Source organism: Macaca nemestrina, chromosome 9, assembly GCF_043159975.1.
Source record: "Macaca nemestrina isolate mMacNem1 chromosome 9, mMacNem.hap1, whole genome shotgun sequence".
Classification (NCBI taxonomy): Eukaryota; Metazoa; Chordata; class Mammalia; order Primates; family Cercopithecidae; genus Macaca; species Macaca nemestrina.
Window position 1 is genome coordinate 9642490 of NC_092133.1, and position 10205 is coordinate 9652694.

A 10205-nucleotide genomic window follows, 5' to 3' on the forward strand; every position below is an offset into this window, starting at 1 on the left:
CCAACATGGAGAAACCCGTCTGTACTAAAAATACAAGATTAGCCGGGCGTGGTGGTGCACGCCTGTAATCCCGGCTACTCGGGAGGCTGAGGCAGGAGAATCGCTTGAACCCGGGAGGCGGAAGTTGCAGTGAGCCGAGATCGCGCCATTGCATTCCAGCCTGGGCAACAAGAGCGAAACTCCGTCTTAAAAAAAAAAAAAAAAAAAAAAAAAAAAAAAAAAAAAAAAAAAGGCTCTGGCAAGGTGTCACTGTCAGACTTCAGGGGTTTCGATGTGCTTTTATTTGGAATCACTGCAACACACAAGCAGTGTTGACTCGGAGGGGGAGGGGGCGGGGGCCAAACCCACCGCTCGGCGCACACGCCTTGATCTCGCATTCCAGACTCGAGCTGATGTGTGTCAGCGCGACATGGGGCGGGGGGAGGGTTCTCTTTGGATGTTTCATTCGCCGTCTGCACGTCACTCCCAAACTTTTCCTCCCTGCGCTCGCGGAGTCAGGTTGACGCGCCCTGGATGCGGGGCTAGAGGCTCGGCAGCTGAGCGCGCTCCCGCGGAGCCGGAGCCGCAGAGGCTCCCGGGCTGGACTCAGGCTTCTCAGGTACAAGTTAGGCGCCAGATGCCGAGGTGGGGGCGGCGAGGAGCGGCGGTAGGAGGTCTGGCTCTGGGCTCGGGGCTCCGGCGCCCCTCCGCGGGTTCTGGCCAGGCAGCGCCGGCAGCGGCCGGGGCTGGGCGTAGGGAGTCCGGACCTGCGGAGGCTGCGCGCAGCCTCACTCCCCGCGGCGCTCACGGCGCGGTGGTGGCGGTGGCCGCGGCGGCCCAGGCAGACAATGAACTTGCGAGCAAGCGAGACGAGCCGAGGTAGGTTTGGGCCCCGCGCCCCTCGGCTCGGCCTCCCCGAGCCTTCAGAGATCCCCAGCGGGAGGTGTCCCTTCGCCATTGGTCCTGGCGGCGCTCCGGAGCCCTGCGCGCTTGAGGACCCCGCGGGAAGGGTTGCCCAGCGGCGACGCACGCCCCTTCCCTCGCAGGGAGGACGCGGTCGGAGCGAGGGGACAGGGGACCGAGCAGTGGCGTGGTGGCGCCGTGGATTGCCGGAGGCCGGCCGGTGGCGCACGCCGCGGGGAACGCACGGGCGGGCTATCCGGGAGAAGGAGCCCAGTAGTCGGAATCGGGGCGCCCCTGCACCGCCCAGCTCTGGGAGCCGCAGGCGGGGGACCGACCGACGGACAGACCAGTGCTTTCGCGGTGTGAGCGCGCGTCGTTTGGTGGTAGGGGTCGGGGATTCCCCTCTGCCTTGCGCTCCGCCCCCACACCCCTATCGCACTTTGGGGAAGTTTCCAGGCGCGGCCCGGGGGAGGTAAGCGGGCATCAGCCACTCTCTCCCCGGTCTCCAGCTCGGATACGCTTCCAGAACCCCGGCTCTAGCCTTGCGGCCGTTCCGGGCTGCGAGGCCAGAGCTCTCCGGCGCCTACGCCCGTGGGACCCGGTTCTGGGAGGGAGATGGCGGGGGCGGGCCTGGGAAGAGATGGGGGCGCGGCTGAGCCCCGAGCGGTGTGAACTTTTGCTCCCCGCCCCCTCCTTCTTCCTCCTCCCCGCCCCGCCCCCACTGCTGTCCCCTCCCTGCGCCCCGCCGCGTCTCGGGAGGCGGCGTGACTCGGGAGTTGCCGGCGCTTCCCAGCAGTGGCGGCGGCGTCCCTGGCCGGCCTGGGTGCGGCGACCCGAGCGAGGCAGGTCTGAGCCGCGCGGTGGGGCCGGAGGCGGGGATCCAGGGCTGCGGGGCGGCGAAGCTGGGGAGCCAGGTGGTAGCGGCCCGGGCGCGGAGGCGACTCTGGCAGTGGAGATGAAATGCGAGTCTCTTGGGTTGTGTGTGCCGGGGGATAGGACGCGGTGGCTGTGGGTGGCTGGGTGGCGGGCTGTGGCGCAATTGGCCCCTTGGGATGGCAGGATGGAGGCGCCGGGGCGAAGGGAACCTTGCCTTTGGGAGAATGAATGAATGAAGAGCCGTGGAAGCGCCTTCCCGACTCCTCCAGGCAACCGATTGGCCGGCGTGCGCTCGAGTGTGTACGTGTTGAGGCTTCGGAGCCGCCCGGGTCCTGGGCACAGCTGCTTGACTGCCCCGTCGCGGTCCCGGTGCCCACGTTGCCTGCCCTCCCTGCGCCCGGGGCCGGCCAGCGCGGCTGGGACGGCGGGTATAGGCGAGGAAGGCTGGGGCTGGGTTGCCGGCTGCTGGCGGCTGGAGGTCCGCGCCGGGTGTAGGGAAGTCCGCGAAGCAGACTGCCAGGCTGGGGGCTGGGACCAGCTCCTGGAGACCGGGGCCCTTCTTCGTCTGCCGGCGTGCGCGGAGCCGCTGTGACAGCTGGGCGCCTTCGCCTTGTTCACGTTGGATAAGTTAATGGTACGAGTTCTCGGGAATGAAGCGTGGCTCCGGGATGCGATGCAGAGGGATGTGACAAGTTGGTCAGTGAGACTGAGCAGAGGGACTCACCTTGCCTCTGGGCGCCCTGGCAGTGCCCCCAGCCCCACTTTATCAGCTGCAATTCCTGAGTGTTGTGGGATGCCTTGGTGGGTTAGGGTAGCCTCCCAGTGTTGGGGCAGAAAGGCCTCAGAGGGCATCTGCACCCCCCGAGGGGTCCTGAAGTAAACTGAGGCCTAGAGTTTTGCCTAGCGTTTCTCCTGGACCCTCCTTGGACCTTCCTGGACCATTATCCATCCGCCGCTTTCCTGCTCCTCCTCCCACCACCGGCAACCTTGCAAAATCAGGAACCCTCCCTTCCAGAACGTGGCACTTACTAATTTTACAAACTGAATGTTGAACTAGCATCTCTTGATTGATACATAAATACATACATAGATCATATATGATTTCATTCAAAGTAGCACAGGAATAAAAATGCCTTCTAAGTAGGTAGTTTTTACCAAACAAATTTTTCTCCCCAAATTCCTGAGAAACTGTCAGAAGATTTTCTTTCTTGCCACCTCCTGGATGGGCACACTGAGCTGGCGAGGTGAAGTGGCTTGTCATGGCCTTCCTGTGGGCACATAGGTGAGCTGGAGGTGGAGCTGCAGGTCTGGGCTTACCTCCAAAGTCCAGCTCCCCAGGAGAGCCAGCTCAGGGACCTTCTGCAGAAGTCCAGCCCTGTCTCTGTGGCTCTCTCCTCTGGACACTGGATGATTGCAGTGAGCTGGCTTGTAGGTGAAGCATGCAGGGGTAATTCTCCAGGATATTGTCCGGGGGGGTGGCAGGCAGGTCGGGCCACAATGGTCACATGTGTGTCTTGCTTTTCTTGGATGATCAAAGCTTGCCATGTCTGAGCCACTGTCCTGGCCAGGGACCCAGCCGGGGGTCACTGTGGCTGCCGTGAGGGCTGCAGTTTCCTTCCACGCCTTTGTCATCCCTGGTTGCTGCTCCCCCTGGCCAGGAAAGCTGAGATGTCAGAAGCATTTGATTTTTCACATGCCTAGAAGAGAGAAGATTAATTCCTGCGTCAAGAAGAAGTGTTTGGGGAAAGGTTGGTAAAGTGGGAAGCAGATTCTACTTATTTGGCGTCTTGAGAAACAGCAGAAAAGAAACCCCAAGTTAACTTGCTGGGCGCCAGGAGTCTGCAGTAGGGGAAGCTGTAGATTAGTGCTGGGTTGTGGTGGTCGAAGCCCTTTTGAGTTCGGCTGGAAGGTGCCCTGCTAGTGGAGGGGGCTGGGGAGAAGAGGGAGACCCCAGGGGTGTCCTGAACAGGTAAGCACATGCCCAACTACAGGGGACAGCCTCGACTCAGTTTCAGCCAGTTGGGGGGAACACAGAGTTGATAGGTCTTGTGAGTTTTTGAGAGGATTCTCCAGCCTGGGTATTTAAATGTGGGCTCAAATTCCAGAAGTATGGTAGAGGGTTCGGGGTGAGTGCCCTTCCAGGAGGTCTGAAGCTTGCCATCTGGCCCAGTGCTTATCTACTGGGAAGGGTGTCACTGCATCAGAGAGCAGGGCACAGGAGCCACACCCATCGTGGGCCCAGAGACTAAGAACTGATGGCTGCCCATCATGCCTGTGGCCAGGTCTAGGCTGGAGGTGAGGCGGGCAGAGTTCCTTCACGTACTCATGTGCCATACGTTCATTCAGCAGCTGTTGAATGAATTCCCATGATGTGGAAAGTCATCTGCATGAACCTTTTCATATAATTCCTTTCACCAAATAGATCCTGCAGTTGAGCCTCTGGGATGATTTGGTGGGGATAGGACAGACAGGGTCCCAGCCCTCATGGGAGGGGGACAAGCAGAATTGGCTGTGTAGACAGACAAATGGTCTAGAAGCTGCCGAAAGAGCCCAGAAGGGCAGTGATGCAAAGCAAGGCTTCGGAGCAGGAGTGGGGGAGTGGAGGGTGGACTCGGGGGAGTGTGAGGAGCCTCCTTTTCCAGGTGTGGACATTGAGTTTCAGAGCAGTGGGTGGGAGTCACCCACCCCGTGAGCAGGGCATGCTCAGGTATGATGTTAAGTTGGGAGTGACTTGCCCAAGGTCACATAGCCAGTAAGTGGGAAGTCAGGGGGTCTCTGATCTCCAGCTCTTGGCCAGCTCCTTCATCTCTGCTGTGCTGGGCTGAGGCCTCTTAGAAACTCCCAGAGGAGTGGACATTCCCTGTAATTGGCAGCTCTCATTTTTCCCATTTACACATTCAGGCACTGTCCCCCTTCCTGGGGCCTCAGCAGGCCCAGGATTGCAGAGATGCTGTTTGGAGCGCATTTGTATGAAAGAGGAGTCGTCTAAATTCTAAAAGCAGAGACTGTTTTTAAAAGTGGTAGCTGACTTGGGAGTGTCATTGATCTGAGCAATCAGCCAGCGGACGTCTCTTTAGCAGCTTGTGATTTGGAAGTGACTCAGTCACTGGTGAGAATCATGCGGCTTCCCTCCCCTTCTGGTCTGTAAAGGGGACGCTCAGGTATGAGATTAAGTTACTTCAAAGGGTCACTGTGTTCCTGTGCTGTGAATGAGGAGATCACGTTTGCACTTAGCTGGCTAAGTGTTGGGAGACTGAGTGTTTCCACTGCACAAGGCATTTCTTTATTGGCTTCCAGTATGAGGGTCTGATTTCTTTACTGAGATGGTTTCTCCTTTCAAATAAAGCACTGGGACAAAATGATTTATGTGTAGACCTGTGTCTCCACAGCAGGAGATGGAGCATAAAGGGAACAGTTATCTAATTAGTGTGTCCAGTCTAGGTGTCTAGTTAGGAGTGTCCAGGAAGGAGAAAGGTTTTGTGTCCATTTGGGCCAATATAGATTTTTAAAATTGTAAGTATGGGAAGACAGTTCATTGCAAGAGCTATCACGTGCTGTGTCCCTACAGGTTTGATGCTGGCCCTCTGCTAGGCAGGTCACACAGGTGTATCCCTTTGTGTCCTTTAGAGGGCTGGGAGGCTGTTGGAGATGACACACACCAAGCTCTCAGCCATCCGGATGTGCAGGAGGAGGGATTGGGAATGACGGTGGAGGCAGGAGGGAAATAAGGGGGTGAGGGGAGAAGAGCAACTGTGGCTCCAGAAGGAGGAGGCGGCGTGAATCAGCAAGTGGTTAAGTTGTGGGGAGGTGGCAAGTGGGAAGCAGTTTCTCATCTTTGCTGATTTCCAAAGGGATGGGGAGGAAAGGAGACCGTCTGCAGCAGGACTTGCGGCGTTTCTGCCCTGCAGCCCTGGGCCAGGTGCATGAGAGCAGAGAGTCAGTGCTTAGCACAGAGCACAGCACTCAGATCAGTGAGCGAGGTGGAGCTTGTGCAAGTCAGAGTTACGTAACGCCGTTGACAGGCACCTTACAGGGCTTGGCAAAGTGCAGCAGGAGCCCGGGGTAACGACTTTGAGATTGGAGTGTTCAGGGAAGACTTCGGCCCTGGCCTGAGGACGGGTGTCTTTTCAAAGAGTTAATACCTGCCAGTGCTTGACACAGTGCCTGGCATCCAGTAAGTGCTCAGTAAGCACTGGCTCGGGTGGTATTCTTTAGCCCTGGAGCTCCTCACCATGCATGTCTCCATATTTGATTCCAGTATATTCTACCTCAAAGGGTATAGGCAGGAGCCCCTGCAAGCCTTGGCTCCAGCTAGGTTTCCTTAGGGTGGTGGCTTCATTCTCTGGACTCTGTCTCCTCATCTGTGCGAGGAGAACACTGGTAAACAGCTACCCTTCAAGACCCTTCAGCTGACCTTGCAGCCAGGCTGTGGAGCAGCTCGGCTGTGCCCATATTTGACGCAATTAACCAGAGAGAGGAGACCGCGCAGCTCTAGGTGGAACTGTGCTGGTGTAGCTCACTTGAATGTTACATCTCGCCCCACTCCCAGCTTAAAAGAGCCCAGAGGGGGTCTGAGGGGGGCCTCCTGGCTTCAGCAGGCTCTCCCTGATGCCTATTTTACATTTCTAGAACTCATCATGGCCCAGGCCTTTTAGATCTCTGAAGAAAGTAAGGCTGGCAGATCCTCAAAAGCAGAGGGTATCATTATAATGGAAACTTGGACACTTTCCAGAATTGCATTTGTGGTAAAAATATTGAAACAGACAGCCCAGGCACCCAGGTGCCTGGAAAATACCCCAACATGGGCAAATAATTAGATACAGGCCAGGCACAATTATGTTTTTCTGACAATAGGCTGGAACTTGGTGGCTTAGCATTTTCTCTTGAAATGGAATACGCCCCTGCCAGACCCTTTTGCTCCCTGTGGTCAAAAAGATAGTGGTGTGGCCACCAAGGGGGAGGGCATACAAGGAGAAGTGGCAATGCCATCCCTCCTAGGGTGGCCCTGGATCTATCTTAGGGAGGTTCTGTCCTGCTTTTGCTCTTCTGTGTCCCTGTAGGTAGCTGTCCCGAGGGACTGGGCCCATGGCACCTTTGCTAGGAGGCCAGAGCCTGCATTTCAGAGTCTAAGAGGTCGAGAGAGGTGTAAGATGTATTATTTTACCCTTCCATGAAAGTGGTCTGGGCAGCTGTGTTCCCTTTTGTAAGCCCTGGCAGCTCACTCATGCTGATGGCGGTAAGTTCACCTGTACCTTCACGTTTCTTGTCAGCCAAATGTTTGGTCCCCGTGACAAGGATGCTCTTTTAGCTCAAGTGTTAGATGCCATAGGCACTGGGTGGGGCAGGGCAGGTAGTAGGTTGAACCTGGGATCCACGTGGACTCAGGTTCAAGTTCATGCAGTACTGCTTCGTCCCATTCCTGTGACTCTGGTCAAGTGGCTTACCTTGCATCTCGGTTTCCTCATCTGTAAAATGGGGTTAATGATCTCTACCTGGTTGGATGGCTTGAGTATTTGAAAGAGTACAATTTAGGGTTCAGGGGAGCTCCCCACGTGGAACCACTCTTTTCTGGGCGAGGTCTAAACCTATGGAGAGATACAGGAGGAGGAAGGCAGGTGGAAATCCGCATGCGATGGCCATCCCGACTGCAGCTGTTGTTGGAGAATGTGGCTGAACCAGTGGGCAAAGAAGTGGGGAACTGGGGCAGTCAGGCAGACCTGCCCACCCCATCGCCTGTGGAGCTGGAGAAGCCTCTCCTAGCAGGGTGAAGGGCCTCCTTGCCATGGGGAAAGGCAGGGCTGAGCTGTCACGTCCAGGCCCTCCTTCCATATTCCTGGGATGGTGTAGACACCACCAGGTATAGACAACAGGAAAGTTACACAGGGGGAGCGTCCTCCTCATGGAAGGAAACATCTGGAGTGGTGGAGAAGAGTCGCCCCGTGGCAAGGAATATGACATGCTGGGCTCCGTGCCTGGCCCACGGTGGGAGGGTGGTCAATGGCATCTGTTAGGTACGTACTTGGTAGAGGTGGCCGCAGTGTGTCAAGTAGGTGGTGTTGTCTGCTCCAGGAAATAATCTGGCTTTAAATTCAAGAACATCTCTTTCCTACTTGTTGGCAGAGCATGATTGAGATAATGGTGAGCCATGGATCTCAAGGTCGCATTCTAACTTGAACGCAATTCACAGGGAGCTGAGGTAATGATTGACTCCTAGCCTGGGCTTGGAGAAGCTTCTCTGCCTCCTCTCTCTTGGTCCCAGGCCCCCAAAGGGCCTCTGCTTCTACCAGACCCGGCTCTGTCTGTCTGGCCAGCCGGGCCTGGACTTGGCTACACTTGGGTCCTCCAGCCACTGGAGAGGGGGAGCTCCCACATCTGCCTACTTCATCATTGAGCCCTCCCACCCCCACTGCCTTCAGGAAGCATTTGCCTGTCATTCTTGCCATCTCTTCCCTGTACCTCCCTCCCGCATCCAGGTGGAGCCTTCCTCCTCTGAGCTTCTGCAGTTTTCCTCTATTGTATTTCTCAACCTTGACCCTGTTCCACACTGTGCTGGGCTACAGTTTCCCGGGTGGGGTCTGCTCTCCCAGCCTGACGAGACTCTTCAGGAGGAGGGTGTCTGGGACTCACGGCACATCTGTGTAGCTGGACTCTCACTTAGTGGCCAGTGACCGCCACGTGTTGCATTAATGCATCAATTAAAAATGATTCTTCCAAAGGCGAGTTTATCCTGGAGATTTTATGTGAACCCTAAGTTTGATAGTGTGGCACAGGAGAGCTCACACTTGTCACTCAATTTCCCAAGGAGTCGAGAGCCTAATGGAATAACCTTGGATTTCCTGGCATTAGGTTTTGGGGCTATTAAAACGTAGTAACCACAGTTTTTTGTGTCTTGAGAGCCTTAGGGGAAAATGTTATGGAAATTTGGTTGTTGTTTCAGGAATATAAGCGGAGCCATCTACTCAGGCGAGAAATGTGGAGGCTGCTCGTGTTTCTTATAGCTGGTATAAATAGCTCGGCTTCAAGTTCCATGCTCCTTTGTTTGGAATGTAAATATTTGCATTAAAAATATAAAGTATGTCCTGGTGTGTATTTTTAGGGACTATAATTTCCAAACCCCAAATCAGACTATGGGTCTACTGAGGATTAATTTTCTCTGCTTTGTGAACCTGTATATGTAAAGAGTCTTCCAAATGTACACACCAAATCCTGTTTGCTTCATGCACGACGGACCGCCAGGATTACAAGAAAGCAGGGTTGCCCCGGGGAGTGTGGGCCGAAGGCTTGCGTTTCTCTCCATGCACTTCTGATGGTTCTGCCTGGTAGCTGCAGCAGCCCAGGGAGGTGGGGTGGAGGAGTTTTGGCTGAGATCTTGCGGGTCATCAGGGGCCTGGCTTCTCTGTCCTTGGTTTCTTGGACATCCAGGTGGGGATTTGGCTGCAGCTGGCTGACCTCTGTGTCACGTAACCAGACGCTTGACTTCGGAGTTGCTATTGCTCTAGGCAGATGTTCGGGAGTTTTAGTGCCCTTTCTGTGGTCTGGTGGAGGGAGCAGGAAGTTCTCATGTCCAGTTCAGAGGGGAACTGTGAGGGCCTCTGTGTGGTATCTTCCTCCACTGGATTCCTGGGGGCTGTTTAGATTTAATTTTTCTATGAAGGACAAGCCAGATGATTTTGTTAATCCCTTACTGTGGGTGGGATGCCATCTCTGGTCTGGCCTTGGCCTGTTCTTGGTAGTGGGGGGCTTGGTGGGGCAGCAGGAGCTGGGCAGGCCATTTGTCCCTGGTATGGGGGAACTTATTTCTAAGGCTCTCTGGGCAGCCTTTGATGAACACCTTCTGGCCCAGAGGCTCTAACGGAGAAGGCTGGGCCGTGGAGGTCAGCTCGCCTGGAGAGGAGGGCTGAATGTAGGTGGGCATCCAACTGGCAGCCTCCCTCTTGTCTCATCACAGGATGAAGGGCAGATGAGAAGACAGCCAGGAGGGTCCTGGGCCCTCAGCTGTGACTCCCCGAGAGGCAGGTACCAAGGGCCCCCTTTGTCCTTGCTTCCTAGCCAGTGCGTGGCCCCGCCCTTGGGAGGGTCAGCTCCTCCTCCGTCCCACTGAACACTGATGCCTCAGGACTGGACTCCTTGGGGCAGCAGGGACCCTTCCATCTTTCCTTCCCTAGCTCTGCCTTGCAAAGGTGCAGCCTCCTGAGCCTCAGAGTGTCTGACATCTCTCTGCCTGGTGACCCCAACTGAAACATTGTGTGGGCTTAGAAACCGTGAGCCTTGGGGAGGACCATCTTCCTCTGAGCCCTGGGTGTGCTGAACTGCAAAGGCTTACCACTTCCTTGCCTGTGGTTATCTCCAGCCTGACCCACGGTGGCGGGATCCTCTCTCATCATCCGTCACAGTTTTTAATGAAGAAAATATGTTCCAGAAAGGCTGAGTGCCATGCCGCATCAGGT

General features: G+C 56.0%; 1 protein-coding gene across 7 annotated transcripts in view; it reads left to right on the forward strand.

Moving 5' to 3' along the window:
- Positions 1-486: 486 nt before the first annotated feature.
- The window catches only part of LOC105470073 (carbohydrate sulfotransferase 15), an 84577-nt gene continuing 74858 nt past the window's right edge, over positions 487-10205 (forward strand). The window contains exon 1 of one of the 7 annotated variants that reach the window (XM_011721821.2): positions 487-598. The gene's annotated coding sequence lies outside the window, so the exon portion shown is untranslated. The other 6 variants (XM_011721835.3, XM_071068970.1, XM_011721817.3 and 3 more) reach the window with 6 other exon arrangements.